General features: G+C 47.8%; 1 long non-coding RNA gene across 2 annotated transcripts in view; it reads right to left on the bottom strand.

Moving 5' to 3' along the window:
* LOC143931383 (uncharacterized) overlaps positions 1-23,906 on the bottom strand; it is a 270,261-nt gene extending 246,355 nt beyond the window's left edge. Inside the window, exons 1-3 of one of the 2 annotated variants that reach the window (XR_013262880.1) lie at positions 23,757-23,906; positions 4,850-4,898; positions 3,831-3,957 (exon numbers count right to left, since the gene is read on the bottom strand). This is a non-coding gene — a long non-coding RNA (uncharacterized LOC143931383). The remainder of the gene's footprint in view (positions 1-3,830; positions 3,958-4,849; positions 4,899-23,756) is intronic. The other variant, XR_013262879.1, reaches the window with a different exon arrangement.
* Positions 23,907-26,117: the final 2,211 nt, after the last annotated feature.

Genomic DNA, 26,117 nt, shown 5'->3' with positions numbered 1-26,117 from the left:
GAATGCGCACGATCATGCGCACGCATCCCTGTTCCTTCGGTGGCGGCGTGTCACTGAGACACCGCTCGCCACTGAGGAGGGGTGTACAGCCATTTGACATGGCCGTTTACCACGTGATCAGCCGTGATGAAGTCACAGCCGATCACAAGTGGTACCGCCCCACTTTGCACAGCTCATGCACGCGATCGGAAACACGCTGCCCATGCACGTCGGTGGCGGCATGTTCCCAGGATCACTGCTCTTTACCGACGGTGGTAAACAGCCATTGGCTGGCGGCGGCATGTGATTGGCTGTGATCCTTTCACAGCCAATCACTAAATGTAAACAAACCGCGGTAACGAGATGTTACCGGGTTCTCCTCCTCACACACCAATCGTGTGTGAGGAGATTGCGGTAACATCTCGTTACTGCCTACAGTGTACACCAACACACACTGATTGCCCCCCACACCTGTCACAGTCCACCAGAGTACCCGAGTACCTGTCCCCAGGCCATCAGAGTACCTGAGTACCTGTGGTGGTGAAGCACTCGGTCGGTGTTCCTATTAAACACTTTGGGTGGAGATAGAAGCATTATCAAGAAAATCTTAAACACTGAAGAGACTGTTTACATTTATGCACTATATTTATGCACAAAGCACTTTTTCTTACAGGAGATAATAAAGCACTTGTAATATTAATGGTATATTGGAGCATATTGTGGTTTATACTGTTTGTGGTATATAGAAAGCAACAAACAGTTTTTTTCACACATTTTTTACACTGTTGAAACTATTTATTGTGGATGATTTTTTTCACAGCATCCCTATATAATTTTGGGGGCTTGAGCACTTTAGTTGTTTGTGGTCTGTGTAAGATTTCTTTATTTATTTGTTGACGCCAGTGCAGGAGTTGGGGGTCTGGTCAACAGACACAAACTGCAGTGGTACCATCACATATGTATATTTTTCCTTTTTTTTCTGGTTTTATAATTTGTAAAAGTGGTGGTTTAGTTGGTAGTGATATTAATGTATTTGAAACACATGGTCTAGACTTCTTGGAAGTAAGGCATTATTATAGGAAATAAAGTTAGCGCAACCCTGATCATACGCACATATTCATTAGATTGACTCACATAGTGATATCTCTATATTAGGTTGCAGCAAACAGATATATTTTACATTTTCTTGTCCCTAGTGCGCCGGTATTTTTACTATTTTTTGTTAAAACACATGCATGTTCACCTTAAAGCAGAGTTCCACCCAAAAGTGGAAGTTCCGCTTTATGCACTCCTCGCCCCTTACATGCCACAAATGGCATGCAATTTTTTTGGGGGGGGGGTTGGGTACCTATAAACACACCTTCTTGACAGGTACTTCCTGTCCCACTTCCTCCTTCCGTGTGCCTAGGCGATGCCTCCTCTCCCCCTAGGTGGCCCCTCCCTCGCTGCAATCTTCTGAGACACGTCACAGGTCCCACAAGATTTCCTGGCCACTAGGAGAGCTCAGAGCAACTCGCGCATTCGCAGAGTATGCCTGGCTGTGAAACCGCAAGCTGTCACAGCCGGATGCCCACAGTTGCAATGACAGCACCGCGGAGAGGAGGGGGAGAGGAGTGAGGCTTGCGGCGGCCGCATTGCTGGAACGTGGGACAGGTGAGTGTTTTGTTAAAAGTCAGCAGCTACACTTCTTGTAGCTGCTGACTTTTAATAAACTGAAAAATGAGTGGAACGGTTTTGTTCTTTTATGTACTTGCAGTGCTTTTATAGGGATAACATTTAGAGAACTGTGTTTGTATTGCAGAGATATATTTTATATGTTTCTGTTTGTTTTTCTCAGACATACACTTGAAGTATCTTCTGACCTTTGGTATAAAATATCCATTCAGCTGAACATCTTTAATGGGTGCATGAGCAACTCCTATTGACACAACTGAGGCAAAGCCCTGGATTTCCTGTAGAACAGCCTGTGTGTACGGCATCTTTACTTTGTCATCATAGTCAAGGTTGTCTCTGTCTCCTCTATTTCTTCTCTATATTTCTCTGAAAGAGCATCTACAGTTTTATACTCATACTGAAAATATAATAAAATAAAACTGAAGGCAGCTTAGGTTTGTATTATTCAAAAAAATATATTGAATTGCAGGTGACAGAAAGTGAAAGCACCTGATTGGTGGGTTGTAACTGACAATACAGATACTTCTAGAACAAAGCTACTAGATAATAAGAGATATAAAGAAGGAAACCATTATCAGAAGACTTTACCCCGAATGTCCGGATAGGTTATCATGTAAAGCAGACTCCATTCCAGAGTGGCAGAGGTAGTTTCCGTCCCAGAAAGAAAGATCTCCCACACATGAATAGGTTCTCAGCATCAAAGGTTGAATTGTGACCATCGGGGAAGTCTGCAAAATCTCCACTTACCATTCCTCGCTGTGGGGTTATCTGAGATAAACCTAATCACCCTTCACGGTGGGCTCCAAAACCTTCAGGAACAGGGGAACCTAGAGGTTACCCACAATCCTGGACCTGCAACAGCACCCTGCCAGTAAAACTTTGTGGCCCTACTACCAAAAAGTACTGGATCCCAGGGTCCAGCTCTCTAAAAAGACAAACATTCGCAAGCAAAACCTTGTTTCTTCAAACACGAGGCCCAGGTACCATTCCTTTGGCCCATGAAAGGACACTCTAAACGGATCCGGTCAGCATGGCTAGTCCCAGCAAGGAAGCTTCCAGTGGAGCTTAGCACAGCAGATCTTTACTCGTGACCAACACCTTAGACACTGGGGAAAAAACTGAGGACTCCCAGTAGTGGGAGGGGTTATATAGGGAGTGCAATTCTTGCCTTAGGGTGTGCCAGTGTCCATCACCTATCAGTGGCCCTATAACCCGCATAGTAACTACTATGGCTCTGTGTCCCCTGATGTATGAAAAGAAAAGCAGATTTCAACTTTTGTAGACTGTTCATTTTACAGAAATCTTAAAAGCTGAACTTCAGTCATAGAAATAGAAAGTGCTTTCTACAGCAGGTGTGCTGCCTTACTGGGAATAAAGTGCCCAGTGCAGGGGGAAGCAGGGTGACATTTCAGCTCTAGAGATTACTTTTTTCATCACTGCAGCTTGCTGTTAAACTGAGTAACCTAGAAAAGCATTGCTTTGTCTGGGGGTCCCTCTGCAACAAACTACAGCCAGTCTTTCCCTACTCATTGTGTGTGAGCATCTGTCTTCAGTAGCCCAGAGTTCAGCATAACCACTTGTTTAACGGGCACTTTCACCCACTTCCTGACCAGGCCAACATTTTAAGCTTTCAACACTGTCGCACTTTGACAACTGCACAGGCATGCAGCATTATACCCATGTGACATTTTTATCTCCCCCCCACACTAGAGCTTTCTTTTGATGGTATTTAGTCACCACAAGGTTTTATTTTTTGCTAAACAAATGAAAGAGCAAACATTTTGAAAATCACTGATCGGTTCCCTGATTAGTGTAGCTGTCCCCTTTCACACTTGTCGGTCACTGGCTCTCCTTAAAAATGAATGCTGATTACTGGGAAGTGTGCTTATGTCTTGATCAGCCGTGTATGGACACAGCTGATCATGTGGTAAAGGGCCACTGTGATTGCCGATCACAGAGCACGCTGGGTGAGCACTGCAGCGGGCAACGATCTTGAGGACGTCAACAGAAGCCCTCCTAGAACTAAACGACAGCACTGTAGCCGTCATTCTGCTATAGCACGGTCGGCAAGTGGTTAGAGGTTATAGTGTCATAGATTATCTATTTTAGATCCAATTCCTATGGAGATCACCTGTCAAGAATGTCACCAAGATTTAAAAAGTTAATAGTAATCCTACCACCATTTGATGTCGATGACTGTCGCGTTGGCATCCTTTGTGGCTTAGAGTCTGTTGGGTTGCTAATAGGAGTCATTTTACAAGTGCGCACCCAAAGAGAAGGCCTGGGGCTCTCAGCAGAAGGAGCCTAAAGAATAGACAAATTTGTTATAGACAATTTATAGGGATACACAATAGAAAGTTATTCTACTTTAGACTAAGTCTTGTCATCAATTATATACAGTGCCATAAGAAAGGTATTCAAACCGCTTGAAATTTTTACTTTGTCATGTTTCAACCAAAAAAACTTAAATTGGTTGTTTAAAAAAAAAAAAAAAAGTTACAATTTTAACAACCCATATCCAAACTTACACTAAGGTACTGAGGACGCAGCTCCTAAAGCCCCATACACACTATCAGATTGTCTGCTGATTTTTGTCATCAGATTTACCAAAACCATGTAGTAGAAGGGCCTACCTGATTGCATACACATTGAAACTCCTAATGTTTGACCTCATATTATATGGTTTTGGTAAATCTGAAGGAAAAACTCAGCAGAAAATCTGATAGTGTGTATGGGGCTTTAGACAGGGTGATCACTAACTAGGACACAGGGTATCGAAGATCACTGAACTGAATGGAGGTGAGCCGGGCTCGCCACTCACCATGCCACTATTGGCATCTTTGTGAGCTCCCTCCGTCTCTGCGCTGCAAGCCAGAACCACAGTGAGTAGTGGGTGAGAATATGTTGGGGGCTTTGAAAAAGGGGCAAAGCCCCGAAACATATATGCCCTTTGGAGTTCTGGCTTGTAGCACAGAGATAAGAAGGGAGCTCACATGGACACCGACAGAGGCATGGTGGCCTCGTTCACCTCCATTCAGCTCAGTGATCTTTGATAACTAGGAAAGCAGCAAGCCACACCTCATGTGTGGATGGAGGAATCTTACTTATTTCAATCTTTGAAATATATAAAATAAGAAAACTTTACACAACTAAGAAAACTGTCAACTATTCAAACTAATCTCACAATCATTCTCACCTAATTTGAACAGTGACCTCTTCATTCACTATTTCAACGGAGCTCTGGTCTGCAAAAAAAGGTAACACATTAAAGAAGAATTAAAATGTAACGTTAATCAAAAAATTAAGTCCTAAATAATGCAATAAGCACGTCTTAAACTACGGGAGATGGTTCCTCAGTGCTTTGTCCTACCAATGCTCATCCCAGGTCAGCAAGCACTTTTACCATTATGTCAAAATAAATTAAGACATTACGCCATCCATCGTTTGCACAGAAAGACTTTGGGAAACCAGCAGTGGAGGCTTTTTCTTCCTGAACTAAAAGCCAAAGCCCTGCATTAAAGTGATTCTAAAAGAGTTGCGATAAATAAATAAATAAATAAATAAATAAAAGCAGGGAGCAGATACCTGTCAAATTCAGGAATTTGCTCCCACTTCCGGGCATAGATCGCTGCACTTTCTGCTGCAAGCTACGCCATGTCCTGCAAGAGTGAAGCCGCCAACGTATTTTTTTTCCCAGGTGGAACTCCGCTTTAAAGTGGTAGTAAACCCGCTAATTTTTATTTTATTTTTTTAACACCTGCAAAGCAAAAGGCATAATGAGCTAGTATGCACCGCATACTAGCTCATTATGAAATACTTACCTTAGAACGAGGCCCCAACATCTGGCCCGATCCACGCCGAGGGAGCTGACATGCTCCCTCGGCGTTTCTTCCGGGTATCGCGGCTCCAGCGCTGTGAGTGGCCGGAGCCGCGATATCGTCACTCCCATGCATGCGCGCTGGAGATTTCATTCCGGCCGGTCGGCCACTGCCAGATTTTCAGGCCGAGAATCCCCTTGTGCGCATGCGCCGCTGCAGTCAGCGGCGCATACCGAGGGGAATATCTCCTAAACCGTACAGGTTTAGGAGATGTTTTTTTTACCTACAGGTAGTCCATTGATTCTTCCTGTCATGTGAAAAAGCCTGCCTGTACGATGTATAGGGCAGACAGCTTACACTGACCGTCTGTAGGAGTCATGCATGGTGCAATGCTTTCCAGGCTTCTATAAAGAATAAAAAAATAAAATGGTAAATGCACCTTTGTTACCTACAAAAAAAGTGCACTTATTTTTTTAATAGTGAACTTATCCTTTAAATTTCACAATGTTGAATCTATATAGTAAAACATGCAGTACCTCCAGACAATGTATTGTATAGGTAGTCACTGAAGGTACACCTGGGTAAATGGTTACTAGGGAGGAAAAGAATTATAGGTAGCAATTCCTCAACCAGGCCACCAAAACTGTCACCCCAATAGTAATCAATAAAGTGTGAGGGGTGTTCCTCTGAATCAGTAAACAGCATATAAAAAAGTAGGACAAATTCCAAAGAGATTCTTCAAAGAGAAACAAAATATTTTATTAAACAATTCCACATAAGCACTGGCGACAATGAAAAATATTACCTCCACCACAATCATTAAAATGAGATCACGTTGACCACGGTGTCCCATCAATATTGCCCCATCATATTCCTCTATTATAAATCCTTAGTAGATGGTGTGGCTGTGCTGTCCCCCGGGTTCTATAATCAGAGCTAAGATGTCCCAGCCGCCTCCCCCACTGCTCATCACTGTGCAGAAGCTTTGGTAACCATGGCAACAAAAGCCTGTCAGTTAGAGGAGCACCAGGAGATTTGAAAAAAAAAAAAAAAAAGGTTTCCATGACAACACTGCTGCACTATGATGTCACTGGCTGCTCTCATATAAGAAACAGCTCAGCAGGGTTCCTGCCAGTTGCTTTGTTGACTCTGAACGGTTAACACGAGCTTCTTTCTCTAGCGAGTTTTTTCTTGTAATCTGATCAGATTTTATCCGATTTCATTACAATTTAATTCTCACCCATTTAAAGCGTGTTTCATTATTCTTCATAATGAACAGATTTAACCTTAAAAAGGTTGTTTCTCAAAATAACACCAAAGAGAAACCCACCATTGGAAGACCACCTATGGAAGGAGATATCAGTTTCCATCCTGCAGATATCTCAAGCAAGAAGCCCAAAAGAATGCAGAGAAGGATACTACGGGCTCTTATGCGCGGCTGCTTCAGAGCCGTTATTGGATGCTTTCATGCCGGCGTTAAAGTCAATGGCCAACAGCAGAAAACAGAAGACCTGAATGGTAAGTCCTTTTTTTATTAAGGTTTTTAGTTACAATCAACACAAGACATACACACAACCCATGTACGTATTGTACAATCATAATAAACACACATTTATAAGCAATATTTAAGAAAAAGAAAAGAAAAAAAAAAAAGACCTCATAACATTGTATACTACTAATATCTTAATCTCCCAACCCCATCATTCAAGTTTTTACACCGCTATATTTAGAGGTTCATATATATCTGGTGCAATAAATGGTCAATACATCATCACGACTATATCTGTCCTCAAACCCCTTGTGCCACTCTACATAATTGATGGTTGTGAGCAGGGGCGGACTGACAACTCATGGGGCCCCTGGGCAATAGGGGATCATGGGGCCCCCTTTGTCTCCACCCACCCACACACAAGCCACACCCTCACAAAGCACCACGTATATATTGCACTGCTACATTACATGCATTGGTCACATAATTTATCTACTGTATGTTCAAAATAAATGTTTAAAGAGTTAAGAAAAATAAACTCACATTAACCATGTACATTTACTGCGGGGCTGCATCTCCTGTGAGCAGAATCACGTACAGGTACTTGATTCTGCACTTGCGGGTCTGCGCGCTGTTTGATTGGACACACCGAGAGCTAATCAGCGCGTCTGGTGGGCCCCGCCCGATCGTTTCCAACAGAGGCAGAATAGTGGTCTGCCGATGTAAACAAATCCCCAGAGAGCCTCCCCCACTTACACCAGGATCCCCAGAGAGCCCCCTCCTTACATCGGGTCCCCAGAGAGCCCCCGACCCCCTTACGTCAGGCTCCCCAGAGAGCCCCCTCTTTACATAAGGGTCCCCAGAGAGCCCCCTCCTTACATCAGGGTCCCCAGAGAGCCCCCTCTTTACATAAGGGTCCCCAGAGAGCCCTCTCCTTACAACAGGGTCCCCAGAGAGCCCCCTCCTTACATCAGGGTCCACATTGAGCCCCCTCATTACATCAGGGTCCCCAGAGAGCCCCCAACCCCCCCTTACATAAGGGTCCCCAGAGAGCCCCCTCTTTACATCAGGGTCCCCAGACAGCCCCCGACCCCCCTTACATAAGGGCCCCCAGAGAGCCCCCTCTTTATATCCTGGTTCCCAGAGAGCCCCCTCTTTACATCCTGGTCCCCAGAGAGCCCCCTCCTTATGTCAGGGTCCCCAGAGAGCCCCCGACCCCCCCTTACATCAGTGTCCCCAGAGAACCCCCGACCCCCCTTATGTCAGGGTCCCCAGAGAGCCCCTTCCTTACATAAGGGTCCCTAGAGAGCCCCCTCTTTACATCCTGGTCTCCAGAGAGCCCCCTCCTTACATCAGGGTCCTCAGAGAGCCCCCGACCCCCCTTATGTCAGTGTCCCCAGAGAGCCCCCGACCCCCCTTACGTCAGGGTCCCCAGAGAGCCCCCTCCTTACATAAGGGTCTCCAGAGAGCCCCCTCTTTACATCAGGGTCCCCAGAGAGCCCCCGACCCCCCCCTTTACATCAGGGTCCCCAGAGAGCCCCCTCCTTACATAAGGGTCCCCAGAGTCCCCTCTTTACCTCCTGGTCCCCAGAGAGCCCCCTTACATCAGGGTCCTCAGAGAGCCCCCCTTACATCAGGGTCCCCAGAGAGACCCCCATAGATCTGGGTTCCCAGAGAGACCCCCCCATTGATCCGGGTCCCCAGAGAGCCCCCCATACATCAGAGTCCCCAAATATCCCCCCATACATCAGGGTCCCAAGAAAGCCCCCATACATCAGGGTCCCCAGAAAGCCCACCACCCCCCATACATCAAGGTCCACAGAGATCCCCCTCCCCCATACATCAGGGTCCTATGTAGATATATTTATTTTTCTCTAAGCACCATATCATTTGTTTGCATTTTCCATTCGCCTAATGTCGGAGGATGTGGAGACCCCTTAATTAGGCTATAAAGAGAGTCCTTACTATCGGTATATGAGTGTTTTCCAGGGTCCTAGATTCATCTATCATACTTAAGGGGCATACCCCAGGTTCTTCCATCAATTCTGACTTAAAGTGGAGGTCCCGCAATTTTTTTTTTAAAGTCAGCAGCTACAAATACTGCATCTGCTGCCTTTTAAAATATAGACACCTCCTGTCCAGGGCGCCCATGATGTCGGCACCCGTGATGTCGGCACCCGAAGCCGATCTGTCGCTTGGCTCTCGGGTGCTGCCACCGCCATCATCGGTAAAGGAATCAGGAAATGAAGCCTTGTACATCCCAGTTCCCTACTGCTCAAGCGTGAGTTGCGCTGCGCAATCCGGATGGTCCCTGCTGTCTCTGGAAACCGTGCATTTCACAGTAGACGGGGGGGGAGGGTGAAGAGGCGTAGACTCCAACGAGAGTCTATGCCCAGAAATGGGTGCAAATACCTGTATTATACAGTTCCATTTTTATGTAAAGACAGTTAGCAGTAGAAATAACCCCTTCCCAATACTGATGGAGTTTAGGACATCTCCATAACATGTCTTAAATTAGCCAGCCCCATATTACATCTAGGACAAAGAGGGGTATCTTTACGCTGCCATGTGATAGGTCCTGTGTGAAATGAATAGTTGGGTTCATTTCTGTGTGGAGGATAAAGAGACCATGGGCAGTGCGGACAATGCCACCTCCCAATGATCATCCCTTATGGGACTTAGATCCCTTTCCCACTGTCTCTTTGAAGGTTCAATTTTGATTGCAACTCTGTAGTCATATATGTCAATCTTTTGATTTAATTTCCAACAATCCACATGTACACACTACTGGGAAGTCCATACACATGCAGATGGATGGTTATAGATCTCTTATTAGCACCATCTCCCTGTGAATTTGTATTTTCTGAAAACCAGAAGATTACTTAACGGTGCCCCAAAGAAAACATGAAATAGTCCCCTCTGTTCCCTGCTGAATTGACAAAAAATAATGGATTGTCTGAACAGCCTTAGGGCTCATTTAAGCATGTTGTGCCCTCTGAACAGCAATCCACATCCAGGTCGCTCTTCAGAGTCCATTTGACAGGTGGTAAGAAGGTGTTATATTGCCTCCTCACCACTTGTTTAAACACGACAACGTTATATAAACATTTTAGATCCCTGTATGTGTGCTGTACAGGTTTTAAAATCCTTATACTGTTAGGAAAATGTTGTCACACCCCAATTTCTTCACAGAGCACACAATCTCCTTTTTCTTTACTGGCTGAATGTGAGCTGTCAGGCAGGCCCAGGCCCTGGCCCTTATAGGTGGAGGGGGCCCAGTCATGCAAGCTGTACGGGGCCCCATTTCTAACAGCGGCCCTGAGTGTGGGGGCGAATGGCACTGAATGCAGACAGTGCATATCATATTAGGAGAAGTAGCTGCGTGTGTTCTAATCATTTTCAATAGACTGCCTGCATGCAGCACCTGGAAGTTACAGATGTTGCAAAAACGGCCCGTTCATGCTATATGGGCCTCATCACCCTTGTAAACAAGTCCATACAGACAGACAAAACTAATACAAATAAAACAGCGATAATTAATTATCCATGAGCATTTTAATATGCACTATGCAGGGCCGGACTGGCCTACCGGGATACCGGGAGATTTCCCGGTGGGCCGGCTGCCTGGTTGTTCGTGGGGCCGCTGTGAGGGCAGCGGCGCCTGAAAAAATATGGCCGTGGGGCCGGGCCGACATGAAACTGAGCAGGCACCAGCGCTGTTCCGAAGCTGGCCGTGCTCGGGCTGAGCCCGTACACGCTCGTCAATTTTCGTAAAGGAGGGCTCATGCGCAGTTACACGATGGGAGGCGCCATTTTTAAAAGTAAAGCAGAGCTCAGTGAGGTCTCGTCTGATGGCGTGTGCCTCTTCTTACGTCCCACCCGCAGCTTATGACCTCCTGAACGCCCCCCCTCCCCCTGCAGCCTCCGACCTTCTGTCCGCCCCCCTCCCCCATGCAGCATCTGACCTCCTGTCCGCCCCCCTCCCTCATGCAGCATCTGACCTCCTGTCCGACCCCCATCCCCCATGCAGCATCTGACCTCCTGTCTGCCCCCACTCCCCCTGCAGCCTCTGACCTCCTGTCTGCCCCCCATGCAGCCTCTGACCTCCTGTCCGACCCCCCAGCAGCCTCTGACCTCCTGTCTGCCCCCCATGCAGCATCTGACCTCCTGTCCACCCCCCTGCATTATCTGACCTCCTGTCTGCCCCCACTCCCCCCTGCAGCCTCTGATCTCCTGTCTGCCCCTCCGCAGCATCTGACCTCCTGTCCGCCCCTCCTGCAGCCTCTGACCTCCTGTCCGGCCCCATGAAGCCACTGACCTCCTGTCCAGCCCCCGCAGCCTCTGGACTCCTGTCCACCCCCCCGCAGCCTCTGGCCTCCCGTCCGCCCCCCCCCCGCAGCCTCTGGCCTCCTGTTCACCCCCCCGCAGCCTCTGGCCTCCTGTCCGCCCCCCCGCAGCCTCTGGCCTCCTGTCCGCCCCCTCCCCGCAGCCTCTGACCTCCTGTCCACCCCCCGCAGCCTCTGACCTCCTGTCAGCCCCCTTTAGCCTCTGACTTCCTGTCCGCCCCCCTCCCCCTGCAGCCTTTGACCTCCTGTTCGCCCCCCTGCAGCATCTGACCTCCTGTCCGCCCCACCCGCAGCCCTGACTTCTCCTGTCGTGCCCTGCGCAGCCTCTGACTTCCCCTGTCGTCCCTTCCGCAGCCTCTGACTTCCCCTGTCGTCCCCTCCGAAGCCTCTGACTTCCCCTGTTCTCCCCTCCGCAGCCTCTGACTTCCCCTGTCGTCCCCTCCGCAGCCTCTGACTTCCCCTGTCGTCCCCTCCGCAGCCTCTGACTTCCCCTTTCGTTCCCTCCGCAACCTCTGACTTCCCCTGTCGTCCCCTCCGCAGCCTCTGACTTCCCCTGTCGTCCCCTCCGCAGCCTCTGACTTGCCCTGTCCTCCCTTCTGCAGCCTCTGACCTCCTGTCCTCCCCCCTGCAGCCTCTGACCTCCTGTCTCCCCCCCTGCAGCTTCTGACCTCCTGTCCCCCCCGCACCTTCTGACCTCCTGTCTCCCCCTCTGCAACCTCTGATCTCCTGTCTGCCCCCATCCCCCCTGCAGCCTCTGACCTCCCATGTCCCCCCTCCTCCGCAGCCTCTGACCTCCCCTGTCCCCCTCTCTGCAGCCTCTGATCTCCCCTGTCCCCCCTCTGCAGCTTCTGACCTCCCCTGTTTCCCCCAACCACAGCCTCTGACCTCCCCTGTTCCCCCCCAACCACAGCCTCTGACCTCCCCTGTTCCCCCCTCTGCAGGCTCTGACCTCTCCTGTCCCCCCCCTCTGCAGCCTCTGACCTCCCCTGTTCCCCCCCTCCGCAGCATCTGACCTCCCCTGTTTCCCCCTTCACAGCCTCTGACCTCCCCTGTCATCCCCTCCGCAGCCTCTGACCTCCACTGTCGTCCCCTCCGCAGCCTCTGACCTCCCCTTTCGTCCCCTCCACAGCCTCTGACCTCCCCTGTCGTCCCCTCCGCAGCCTCTGACCTCCCCTGTTGTCCCCTCCGCAGCCTCTGACCGCCCCTGTCGTCCCCTCGGCAGCCTCTGACCTCCCCTGTCGTCCCCTCCGCAGCCTCTGACCTTCCCTGTCGTCCCCTCCGCAGCCTCTGACCTTCCCTGTCGTCCCCTCCGCAGCCTCTGACCTTCCCTGTCGTCCCCTCCGCAGCCTCTGACCTCCCCTGTCTTCCCCTCCGCAGCCTCTGACCTCCCGTCATCCCCTCCGCAGCCTCAGACCTCCCATGTCGTCCCCTCCGCAGCCATTGACCTCCCCGTACCATCTGCAGCCTCTGACCTCCCCTGGAGAGGAGTCAAGAGTGGAAATGCCGCCAGGGGGGTCATGGGAGAAGTCAGACATGTATGGACTGTGGAGAGGAAATGATGGGATAAAACCAGAGCCACGAGCTGAACCGACTGACTGAGCCCTGCACGGTGCACCTGAGAAGAGGTCAGTGAAAGCACCGCCAGGCCAGCCTGGGGGGGGGGGGGGCAATACAATATTGTAAGGGGGCACTGATATAAAGGTTTCCCCCTTATATCAGTAAACCCTCTTATCTTAGTGTTTTCTTTCTTTCTGGTCATCAGAGTCCTCCCCACATTCCCAGAGTTCCCCTTTACATCATAGTCTGCAGGATTCCACCTTACAGTGCAAGGGGCGACTCTGATGTAAAGGGCAATGCTGCAGACCCTGATGTAAGTGAGAACTCTAAAGGGGAATGCAGTGGACTCTGATATAAGTGGGGTCTCTGGTCACCAGTGCCCCCTTTTTATATCAGAGTTCCCGCTTAGATCGTGATCTGCAATGTTCCCCTTTATGTCAGTTCCCTTGCACTGTAAAGGGGGAATCCTCCTGATGTAAGGGGGAACTCTGTGCTGGGTTATATTAATCTGACCTTCATGTAAATGGAGAAATTTGGTTTTTGACTTTTGTTTAACTTAAACACATTGCTAATAGCATTAGCTACATGTTTATAGGGTAAATATTGATATTTGTACTGAAAACTGCCATTTTTGGCACCTTTTTTTTTGCAGTGTCAGTAAAAAATGTGCCAGTAAGGCCCCTTTCACACTGAGGCACTTTGCCGGCGCTAGAGTGCTAAAAATAGCGCCTGCAAAGCTTCCTCAAACAGCCGCTGCTGTCTCTCCAGTGTGAAAACCCGAGTGCTTTCACACTGGAGTGGTGCGCTTGCAGGACGCTGAAAAATGTCCTGCAAGCCGCATCTTCGGAGCGCTGTAGGAGCGGTGTATTTACCGTTCCTAAAGCGCCCCTTCCCATTGAAAACAATGGGGCAGCGCTCCAAACCCACCTGCAAAGCGCCGTTGCAGCAGTGCTTTGCGGGCGGTTTTAACCCTTTTTCAGGCGCTAGCGGGGTTTAAAACTGCCCCGCTAGTGGCCAAAAAGCACTGCTAAAACGATGGTATAATAATGCTCTGGGGCTGGTATGAAATTATTTCCAGGGCTGGTTTTTATTCTCAGTCCGGCCCTGGCATTATGCCTTTAACCTAAGTGCTGTAATTAAAAGTGTCTGTGTTCCTAAAGCCGGCCATAGACAGTTCGTATCTCGGCCAGTTCAGCAGGGACCAGCCGAGATTCTATCCATGTATGCGCAGGCTGATTGCGGGCTGGGTACAACCAGCCTGTCTGGTTTTTCATGTGATTATTGCCAGCCAGTGGGCTGGGATGAGTGGCAGGTAACCAGCATTTTTATACAAAGGCCAACAATAGTCATCCTGGTGTCCCTGTCATATCACGTTTATTCATTGTCTCTGGTACAAGAGTTTTGAACTTTTCTCTCTATAACTTGATGTTGTACAAAGAAAAATATATGAAATGTAGATGAAGGTGCTAAATCTAATTCCTCTTTTTTTTTATTGAAGATGTATGCACTATTTACTGCAGACAAGGCTCACATGGCAGGCCTGTTGACCAACACATTGAGACGCCGCCATCAAGTGACATTGAAATTAAGACTCCACCAGAATGCGGCCTGGACATGGCCACTCCACCAGAGTGCGGCCTGGACATGGCCACTCCACCAGAGTGCGGCCTGGACATGGCCACTCCACCAGAGTGCGGCCTGGACATGGCCACTCCACCAGAGTGCGGCCTGGACATGGCCACTCCACCAGAGTGCGGCCTGGACATGGCCACTCCACCAGAGTGCGGCCTGGACATGGCCACTCCACCAGAGTGCGACCTGGAGTGCGACCTGGACATGGCCACTCCACCAGAGTGCGACCTGGACATGGTCACTCCACCAGAGTGCGACCTGGACATGGCCACTCCCCCAGAGTGCGACCTGGACATGGCCACTCCCCCAGAGTGTGACCTGGACATGGCCACTCCCCCAGAGTGCGACCTGGACATGGCCACTCCCCCAGAGTGCGACCTGGACATGGCCACTCCACCAGAGTGCGACCTTGACATGGCCACTCCACCAGAGTGCGACCTTGACATGGCCACTCCACCAGAGTGCGACCTTGACATGGCCACTCCACCAGAGTGCGACCTTGACATGGCCACTTCACCAGAGTGCGACCTTGACATGGCCACTCCACCAGAGTGTGACCTAGACATGGCCACTCCACCAGAGTGTGACTTCCACAAGGATACTCCACCAGAGTGTGACTTCCACAGGGAGACTCCACCAGAGTGTGACTTCCACAGGGAGACTCCACCAGAGTGTGACTTCCACAGGGAGACTCCACCAGAGTGTGACTTCCACAGGGAGACTCCACCAGAGTGTGACTTCCACAGGGAGACTCCACCAGAGTGTGAATTCCACAGGGAGACTCCACCAGAGTGTGAATTCCACAGGGAGACTCCACCAGAGAATCCACTAGAATGTGACGTTCACATTCAGAACCCACCAGAATGTGACGTTCACGTTAAGACTACACCGGAAAGCGGCATTCACATTGTTAATCCACCAGAATGTGGCATTCACGTTGTGACTTCACCAGAATGTGACGCTCAAGATGAGACTCCACAAAAATGCCAGCGGAACCTTGGGAACATCTCCTCCGGTGAAGATGGGGGCAAAGTTCCAGCAAAGAATAGGAAGATATTGGTGGTAGGGGACTCAATCATTAGAAGGACAAAGAGGGAAATCTGTCTCAAAGACAGTTATTACCGAACAGTATGTTGTTTACCAGGTGCTCGTGTTCGAGACATTATCCATCAGATGGACAGATTGTTGGATGGGGCTGGGGAGAGCCCAGCTGTCATGATACATATTGGTACTAACGAAAAAGTTGGAGGAAATTGGGGCACCCTAAAAAATGATTTCAGGAACTTAGGGGCTATATTGAAGAAAAGGACCTCCAAGGCAATATTTTCAGAAATACTGCCCGTACCTCGAGCCAAACCATGGAGGCAGCAGGAGCTTAGGGATCTTAACAACTGGCTGAGGTACTATTGCAGGGAGGAGGGGTTTGGCTTCATGGAGAACTGGGCTGACTTTTCAGCCGGTTACCATCTTTATTGCAGTGATGGATTGCACTTAAATGGAAGAGGTGCAGCTTTTTTGGGAAGGAAGATGGCCAAAATGTTGGAAGAAATTTTGGTTGACGCTCCACCAGAATGTAAAGTTCACATTGAGAACCCACCAGAATGTGACTCTCACACTGAGACTCACCCAGAATGTGACGTTCACGTTGAGACTACACCTGAAAGTGGCGTTCACATTGTTTCTCCACCAGAATGTGGCATTCACGTTGTGACTTTACCAGAAAGTGACGCTCAAGATGAGACTCCACAAAAATGCCAGAGGAACCTTGGGAACATCTCCTCCAGTGAAGATGGGGGCAAAGTTCCAGCAAAGAATAGGAAGATATTGGTGGTAGGGGACTCAATCATTAGAAAGACAAAGAGGGAAATCTGCCACAAAGACAGTTATTACCGAACAGTATGTTGTTTACCAGGTGCTCGTGTTCGAGACATTATCCATCAGATGGACAGATTGTTGGATGGGGCTGAGGAGAGCCCAGCTGTCATGATACATATTGGTACTAACGAAAAAGTTAGAGGAAATTGGGACACCCTAACAAATGATTTCAGGAACTTAGGGGCTATATTGAAGAAAAGGACCTCCAAGGCAATATTTTCAGAAATACTGCCCGTACCTCGAGCCAAACCATGGAGGCAGCAGGAGCTTAGGGATCTTAACAACTGGCTGAGGTTCTATTGCAGGGAGGAGGGGTTTGGCTTCATGGAGAACTGGGCTGACTTTTCAGCCGGTTACCATCTTTATTGCAGTGATGGATTGCACTTAAATGGAAGAGGTGCAGCTTTTTTGGGAAGGAAGATGGCCAAAATGTTGGAAGAAATTTTGGTTGACGCTCCACCAGAATGTGAAGTTCACATTGAGAACCCACCAGAATGTGACTCTCACACTGAGACTCACCCAGAATGTGACGTTCACGTTGAGACTACACCTGAAAGCGGCGTTCACATTGTTTCTCCACCAGAATGTGGCATTCACGTTGTGACTTTACCAGAAAGTGACGCTCAAGATGAGACTCCACAAAAATGCCAGAGGAACCTTGGGAACATCTCCTCCAGTGAAGATGGGGGCAAAGTTCCAGCAAAGAATAGGAAGGTATTGGTGGTAGGGGACTCAATCATTAGAAAGACAAAGAGGGAAATCTGCCACAAAGACAGTTCTTACCGAACAGTATGTTGTTTACCAGGTGCTCGTGTTCGAGACATTATCCATCAGATGGACAGATTGTTGGATGGGGCTGAGGAGAGCCCAGCTGTCATGATACATATTGGTACTAACGAAAAAGTTAGAGGAAATTGGGACACCCTAACAAATGATTTCAGGAACTTAGGGGCTATATTGAAGAAAAGGACCTCCAAGGCAATATTTTCAGAAATACTGCCCGTACCTCGAGCCAAACCATGGAGGCAGCAGGAGCTTAGGGATCTTAACAACTGGCTGAGGAACTATTGCAGGGAGGAGGGGTTTGGCTTCATGGAGAACTGGGCTGACTTTTCAGCCGGTTACCATTTTTATTGCAGTGATGGATTGCACTTAAATGGAAGAGGTGCAGCTTTTTTGGGAAGGAAGATGGCCAAAATGCTGGAAGAAATTTTAAACTAGGAGATGATGAGGAAAAGGGATCAGAGAATGATTTTCTAGTGAACATGAGGGAGAAGATCTTCAAGTCGAGCCATCATCACCAGAGTCCAGATGTCATTACTCTCTAAAAAGATTCTCATCAGCACCTATCTTCAAAAGAGCAATACCTTCAGCTATCTTCACCCAACAAGAGTGCCATATTATCAGGGCCAGGACAAGGGGTGGGCAGGAGGGGCGGCTGCCCTGGGCACTGTGGTATCATGGGCGGTGGGGAGCACCACAAGGAAATAGGGGGAGGGGATTTGTGTTGGAAAGGGGGATTTGGGGGGCAACAGGAAGTATTGTTCTAGGAGGGGAAATTTGGGGGGTATGCTAAAATTTAGGGGGAGAAGGAATGGGGGAAGAAGATTTGTGCTAGGAAGGATGATTTGCAGTGGAGTTATTGGGAGGAGTAATCTTAGGGGTAGATAATTTGTGCTAGGAGGAGTGATTTTTTTTGGGGGGGGCACTTGAATTGGGGGGATTTGGGGGGTGGGGGGGTAAGATTTGTGCTGGGATGAGGGGGAATTTATGCTTAGGGGGGTGAAAAAGATTAGTGCTCAGTTTTTTTTGTGGGGGGGTTTTGATGACGCATAATGCCCATACACCTTGGGGGCGGCGGGTGTAGTTGGGCATGTTTGCCCTGGGCTCTGGATGACCTTGTCCCGTCACTGCATATTATCTTTTCTACATAGTCCAAGTTTTGTGTGTGGGAACAGAATGTTACAAGACTCAATGGAAAGTCTGAGGAATCCTGCCAGGGATCAGGTATATATGTACCAACACAGGCTCCTACACTGATGGCGGCTGCCACTCCAGTAACTGGAGGGCCTTCCCATCAGCCCTCTATTTCCCTTTCTGCAGCTTCTGGATCACCAACTATCAAGTATAAGTAGTATCAGCATGTTTTTGAGGTGTGTGTTGGACCGGCTATGAGGGGAGGTTGGAGGCCGGTATGTTTTTTTTTTTTTTTTTTTTTTTTTAGCATTTTATTTTTTTACTATATTAACAGACATTACTGTATAAATGACTTTGCCAGTGGTGGACGTTAGGCAACTAAAAGGAAATAAAACATACAAACATGTTCATACAACTTCCTTGGCATCATTATTACTAACTTGCTCACTGCAGGGAATATCACAACAAATGTGTTGGCCTCCCTTATTGCGGAGGCCGGTATGTTTTTGAGCCGTGTGTTACACCGGCTATGAGGGGAGGTTGGAAATCTTTTTGTCTTCAGAGGTCGGAGGAGTCTTTCCAGCTTTATTTAGGCTTTTTCTGCTGGAGAAATGAGAACTTCTCTCACCAATAAGGTCCTTTATGGAGAAGTTCAAGGCCTCACTCACACGGGGTGTATGAATCTGTACCCTGTGTGGGGCTGTATTTACCCCAAAAAGGACATCCATGCGGGTGCAGTTGTGCGGACGCACCCTGGGTGCATTTCGGGGCCTTGCACCAGCACCCACACAGATGCCACATTGGGTACAGCTGCTGCACCCCAGTTGACAGCAATGGGACTGCCTACACGGGATGCTGGGAACACCTGTGCATCCCCATTCTGATAAACACGGCCCTCCCATGGGGTATGGCTTCATACCCTCCATGTGAATAAGACGGAAGTATGAACGGAATCATTAGCTCCTTTGTGTTGCTAATTTGGGGACCACTGAACTCCCCCCCTCCCAGCTCCTCCAGTTACCATGGGCCTCTTGGCTGCTTCTCTGATTAATGCTCTCCTTGCCTGGCCTGTCAGTTTAGGTGGACGGCCATGTCTTGGTAGATCTGCAGTTATGCCATACTGTTTACATTTCCGGATGATGAATTAAACAGTGCTCCGCAAGATGTTCAAAGCTTGGCATTTTTTTTTTTTTTTTTATAACCCAACCCCGTTTTAAATGTCTCCACAACTTTATCCCTGACCTTTCTGGTGTGTTCCTTGGCCTTCATGATGCCGTCTGTTCACAAAGGTTCTCTAACAAGCCTCTGAGGGCTTTGCAGAACAGCTGTATTTATACTGAGATTACAGCAGCTACCTAAACCAAACAACCAGTTTCCCCAGGAAGTAGTAGAGAAGTTAATATTGCAGTCCAGCAACAGGTTTTATTTGCCCACCACCTTTACTACATAAGGTTCTGATGAAACTGCACTGAGGCTCTGCAACACTACACTTTAAAGTGAACTCTGCTTTGCCCATGCAGGTTACGTGAACAACCGTTTTCTTCCCTCACTTGCCACCCGCCGGCCATCATATGACAGCCAGGCGGTGCGGCTCTTGTTCTGGGAGTGCTTCATATGATGGCCTCCCATTTAAACAGGGAATGCGCACGATCATGCGCACGAATCCCTGTTCCTTCGGTGGCGGCGTGTCACTGAGACACCGCTCGCCACTGAGGAGGGGTGTACAGCCATTTGACATGGCCGTTTACCACGTGATCAGCCGTGATGAAGTCACAGCCGATCACAAGTGGTACCGCCCCACTTTGCACAGCTCATGCACGCGATCGGAAACACGCTGCCCATGCACGTCGGTGGCGGCATGTTCCCAGGATCACTGCTCTTTACCGACGGTGGTAAACAGCCATTGGCTGGCGGCGGCATGTGATTGGCTGTGATCCTTTCACAGCCAATCACTAAATGTAAACAAACCGCGGTAACGAGATGTTACCGGGTTCTCCTCCTCACACACCAATCGTGTGTGAGGAGATTGCGGTAACATCTCGTTACTGCCTACAGTGTACACCAACACACACTGATTGCCCCCCACACCTGTCACAGTCCACCAGAGTACCCGAGTACCTGTCCCCAGGCCATCAGAGTACCTGAGTACCTGTGGTGGTGAAGCACTCGGTCGGTGCTCCTATTAAACACTTTGGGTGGAGATAGAAGCATTATCAAGAAAATCTTAAACACTGAAGAGACTGTTTACATTTATGCACTATATTTATGCACAAAGCAATTTTTCTTACAGGAGATAATAAAGCACTTGTAATATTAATGGTATATTGGAGCATATTGTGGTTTATACTGTTTGTGGTATATAGAAAGCAACAAACAGTTTTTTTCACACATTTTTTACACTGTTGAAACTATTTATTGTGGATGATTTTTTTCACAGCATCCCTATATAATTTTGGGGGCTTGAGCACTTTAGTTGTTCGTGGTCTGTGTAAGATTTCTTTATTTATTTGTTGACGCCAGTGCAGGAGTTGGGGGTCTGGTCAACAGACACAAACTGCAGTGGTACCATCACATATGTATATTTTTCCTTTTTTTTCTGGTTTTATAATTTGTAAAAGTGGTGGTTTAGTTGGTAGTGATATTAATGTATTTGAAACACATGGTCTAGACTTCTTGGAAGTAAGGCATTATTATAGGAAATAAAGTTAGCGCAACCCTGATCATACGCACATATTCATTAGATTGACTCACATAGTGATATCTCTATATTAGGTTGCAGCAAACAGATATATTTTACATTTTCTTGTCCCTAGTGCGCCGGTATTTTTACTATTTTTTGTTAAAACACATGCATGTTCACCTTAAAGCAGAGTTCCACCCAAAAGTGGAAGTTCCGCTTTATGCACTCCTCGCCCCTTACATGCCACAAATGGCATGCCATTTTTTTTGGGGGGGGGTTGGGTACCTATAAACACACCTTCTTGACAGGTACTTCCTGTCCCACTTCCTCCTTCCGTGTGCCTAGGCGATGCCTCCTCTCCCCCTAGGTGGCCCCTCCCTCGCTGCAATCTTCTGAGACATGTCAAAGGTCCCACAAGATTTCCTGGCCACTGGGAGAGCTCAGAGCAACTCGCGCATTCGCAGAGTATGCCTGGCTGTGAAACCGCAAGCTGTCACAGCCGGGTGCCCACAGTTGCAATGACAGAACCGCGGAGAGGAGGGGGAGAGGAGTGAGGCTTGCGGCGGCCGCATTGCTGGAACGTGGGACAGGTGAGTGTTTTGTTAAAAGTCAGCAGCTACACTTCTTGTAGCTGCTGACTTTTAATAAACTGAAAAATGAGTGGAACGGTTTTGTTTTTTTACGTACTTGCAGTGCTTTTATAGGGATAACATTTAGAGAACTGTGTTTGTATTGCAGAGATATATTTTATATGTTTCTGTTTGTTTTTCTCAGACATACACTTGAAGTATCTTCTGACCTTTGGTATAAAATATCCATTCAGCTGAACATCTTTAATGGGTGCATGAGCAACTCCTATTGACACAACTGAGGCAAAGCCCTGGATTTCCTGTAGAACAGCCTGTGTGTACGGCATTTTTACTTTGTCATCATAGTCAAGGTTGTCTCTGTCTCCTCTATTTCTTCTCTATATTTCTCTGAAAGAGCATCTACAGTTTTATACTCATACTGAAAATATAATAAAATAAAACTGAAGGCAGCTTAGGTTTGTATTATTCAAAAAAATATATTGAATTGTAGGTGACAGAAAGTGAAAGCACCTGATTGGTGGGTTGTAACTGACAATACAGATACTTCTAGAACAAAGCTACTAGATAATAAGAGATATAAAGAAGGAAACCATTATCAGAAGACTTTACCCCGAATGTCCGGATAGGTTATCATGTAAAGCAGACTCCATTCCAGAGTGGCAGAGGTAGTTTCCGTCCCAGAAAGAAAGATCTCCCACACATGAATAGGTTCTCAACATCAAAGGTTGAATTGTGACCATCGGGGAAGTCTGCAAAATCTCCACTTACCATTCCTCGCTGTGGGGTTATCTGAGATAAACCTAATCACCCTTCACGGTGGGCTCCAAAACCTTCAGGAACAGGGGAACCTAGAGGTTACCCACAATCCTGGACCTGCAACAGCACCCTGCCAGTAAAACTTTGTGGCCCTACTACCAAAAAGTACTGTATCCCAGGGTCCAGCTCTCTAAAAAGACAAACATTCGCAAGCAAAACCTTGTTTCTTCAAACACGAGGCCCAGGTACCATTCCTTTGGCCCATGAAAGGACACTCTAAACGGATCCGGTCAGCATGGCTAGTCCCAGCAAGGAAGCTTCCAGTGGAGCTTAGCACAGCAGATCTTTACTCGTGACCAACACCTTAGACACTGGCGAAAAAACTGAGGACTCCCAGTAGTGGGAGGGGTTATATAGGGAGTGCAATTCTTGCCTTAGGGTGTGCCAGTGTCCATCACCTATCAGTGGCCCTATAACCCGCATAGTAACTACTATGGCTCTGTGTCCCCTGATGTATGAAAAGAAAAGCAGATTTCAACTTTTGTAGACTGTTCATTTTACAGAAATCTTAAAAGCTGAACTTCAGTCATAGAAATAGAAAGTGCTTTCTACAGCAGGTGTGCTGCCTTACTGGGAATAAAGTGCCCAGTGCAGGGGGAAGCAGGGTGACATTTCAGCTCTAGAGATTACTTTTTTCATCACTGCAGCTTGCTGTTAAACTGAGTAACCTAGAAAAGCATTGCTTTGTCTGGGGGGTCCCTCTGCAACAAACTACAGCCAGTCTTTCCCTACTCATTGTGTGTGAGCATCTGTCTTCAGTAGCCCAGAGTTCAGCATAACCACTTGTTTAACGGGCACTTTCACCCACTTCCTGACCAGGCCAACATTTTAAGCTTTCAACACTGTCGCACTTTGACAACTGCACAGGCATGCAGCATTATACCCATGTGACATTTTTATCTCCCCCCCACACTAGAGCTTTCTTTTGATGGTATTTAGTCACCACAAGGTTTTATTTTTTGCTAAACAAATGAAAGAGCAAACATTTTGAAAATCACTGATCGGTTCCCTGATTAGTGTAGCTGTCCCCTTTCACACTTGTCGGTCACTGGCTCTCCTTAAAAATGAATGCTGATTACTGGGAAGTGTGCTTATGTCTTGATCAGCCGTGTATGGACACAGCTGATCATGTGGTAAAGGGCCACTGAGATTGGCGATCACAGAGCACGCTGGGTGAGCACTGCAGCGGGCAACGATCTTGAGAACGTCAACAGAAGCCCTCCTAGAACTAAACGACAGCACTGTAGCCGTCATTCTGCTATAGCACGGTCGGCAAGTGGTTAGAGGTTATAGTGTCATAGATTATCTATTTTAATTCCAATTCCTATGGAGATCACCTGTCAAGAATGTCACCAAGATTTAAAAAGTTAATAGTAATCCTACCACCATTTGATGTCGATGACTGTCGCGTTGGCATCCTTTGTGGCTTAGAGTCTGTTGGGTTGCTAATAGGAGTCATTTTACAAGTGTGCACCCAAAGAGAAGGCCTGGGGCTCTCAGCAGAAGGAGCCTAAAGAATAGACAAATTTGTTATAGACAATTTATAGGGATACGCAATAGAAAGTTATTCTACTTTAGACTAAGTCTTGTCATCAATTATATACAGTGCCATAAGAAAGGTATTCAAACCGCTTGAAATTTTTACTTTGTCATGTTTCAACCAAAAAAACTTAAATTGGGATTTTATGTGATAGACCAACACAAAGTGGGACATAATTAGGGGTGCAACGGATCAAAAAAACTCACGGATCTGATCATTTTTAGGATCAGAAAATAGTAATTGAATTTGCAGAAACCTGTGAAAATTCCACCGCCATATAGTCCCCACTGTAATATCCACAATCTCTCCCACTGTAATATTGGCTGAGCGTGGCAGGGTACGGCAGAGCATGGCTGGGTACGGCAGAGCATGGCTGGGTACGGCAGAGCATGGCTGCGTAAGGCAGAGCATGGCTGGGTACGGCAGAGCATGGCTGGGTACGGCAGAGCATGGCTGGGTACGGCAAAGTATTGCAGAGTAAGGCTGGGTATGTCAGAGTATCGGCAGGGTACGGCTGGGTATGGCAGAGTATTGGCAGAAGATGGCAGAGTAGTGGCAGGGGATGGCAGAGTATTGGCAGGGGATGGCAGAGTATTGGCAGGGGATGGCTGGGTATGGCAGAGTATTGGCAGGGTATGGCAGAGTATTGGCAGGGTATGGCAGAATATTAGCAGGGTATGGCAGAATATTGGCAGGGTATTGCAGAGTAGGCTGTCAAAGAGCAGAGCTGTGGGCACTACAGATGCAGCCCACAGTGCTGCATCCATCCGACCTCTCCCCTTCCACTGTACAGATCAGTACAGAGAGGGGAGAGAGGAACCGGTGTCATGTCATGATTTGGTTTGTTTATAAGTGATCGCTCCGTCATTTGACGGAGCAATCACATTGTAAACGGCCTGGGTGAATAAAGATGGCTGCCGCTTCAGACCTAGGCCGAAGCCGCGGCCTTCCCTGAGACCGTGACCGGGGAGCTCGCCGCGGATCACGGCGTGTGCCAATCCGAGCGGGGTGACCCGTTTGGATCACGGATCGGTGACGATCCGTTGCACCCCTACACATAATTGTGAAGTGGAAGGAACACGATAAAAATGGTTTTTAACTTTTAACTTTTTTTTTACTGATACCTCCAACTAAAATCTAGTCTTGCCTTCAGACGTCACCTAATTAATAAACAGTCCACCTGTGTGCAATTTAATCTCAGCATAAATGCAGCTGTTCTGTGAAGCCCTCAGAGGTTGGTTAGAGAATCTTAGTGAACAAACAGCATCATGAAGGCCAAGAAAAAGCCATAAGAAGTCTTGTTTGCGAGAAGTCATGTGGGGGACACAGAAAACATGTGAAAGATGGTGCTCTGGTCAGGAGACCAAAATTAAATTTTTTGGCCTAAAAGCAAAACGCTATGTGTGGCGGAAAACTAACACTGCACATCACCCTGAAAACAGCATCCCCACCGTGAAATATGGTGGTGGCAGCATCATGTTGTAGGAATGCTTTTCTTCAGCAGGGACAGGGAAGCTGGTCAGAGCCAGATACAGGGCAATCTTATAAGAAAACCTGTTAAGAGTCTACAAAAGACTTGACTGAGGCGGTGGTTCACCTTCCAGCAGAACAACTACCCTAAACCTACAGCCAGAGTTACAATAGAATGGTTTAGATCAAAGCATATACATGTGTTAGAATGACCCAAAGTCCAGACCTAAATCCAATTGATAATCTGTGGCAAGACTTGAACATTGCTGTTCACAGATGCTCTCCATCCAATCTGACAGAGCTTGAGCTATTTTGCAAAGAATGGGCAAAAAGGTCACTCTAGATGTGCAAAGCTGGTAGAGACATTCTCAAAGACTTGCAGCGAAAGGTGGTTCTACAAACTATTAACTCAGGGGGGCTGAATTAAAATCACATTGGCCACCATTTATCATTTTACTTCTACTTTACAATTATGTGCCATTTTGTGTTGTTTTATCACAGTAAAATACATTTACGTTTTTGGTTGTAACATAACAAAATGTGGAAAATTTCAAGGGGATGAATACTTTTTCAAGGCACTGTATACACCAATGGCTGCCAACCTAGCATTCTGGAACCACTTAATTTCATTCTGCAAGCCACTCATGTTGACCTCTGCTTCACATGCAGTACAGCAGGGGTGCCCAACCAGTGGCCCGCGGAGCCCTCTGATGTGGCCCGCGACCTCCTGCTCT

The sequence above is a fragment of the Lithobates pipiens genome, unplaced genomic scaffold (genome assembly GCF_037356315.1).
Source record: "Lithobates pipiens isolate NorthernLeopardFrog02 unplaced genomic scaffold, aLitPip1_a1.2 Scaffold_10, whole genome shotgun sequence".
NCBI classification, from domain to species: domain Eukaryota; kingdom Metazoa; phylum Chordata; class Amphibia; order Anura; family Ranidae; genus Lithobates; species Lithobates pipiens.
The sequence above is the reverse complement of the archived record's forward strand: the minus strand, read 5'-3'. Positions and strand labels throughout refer to the sequence as shown.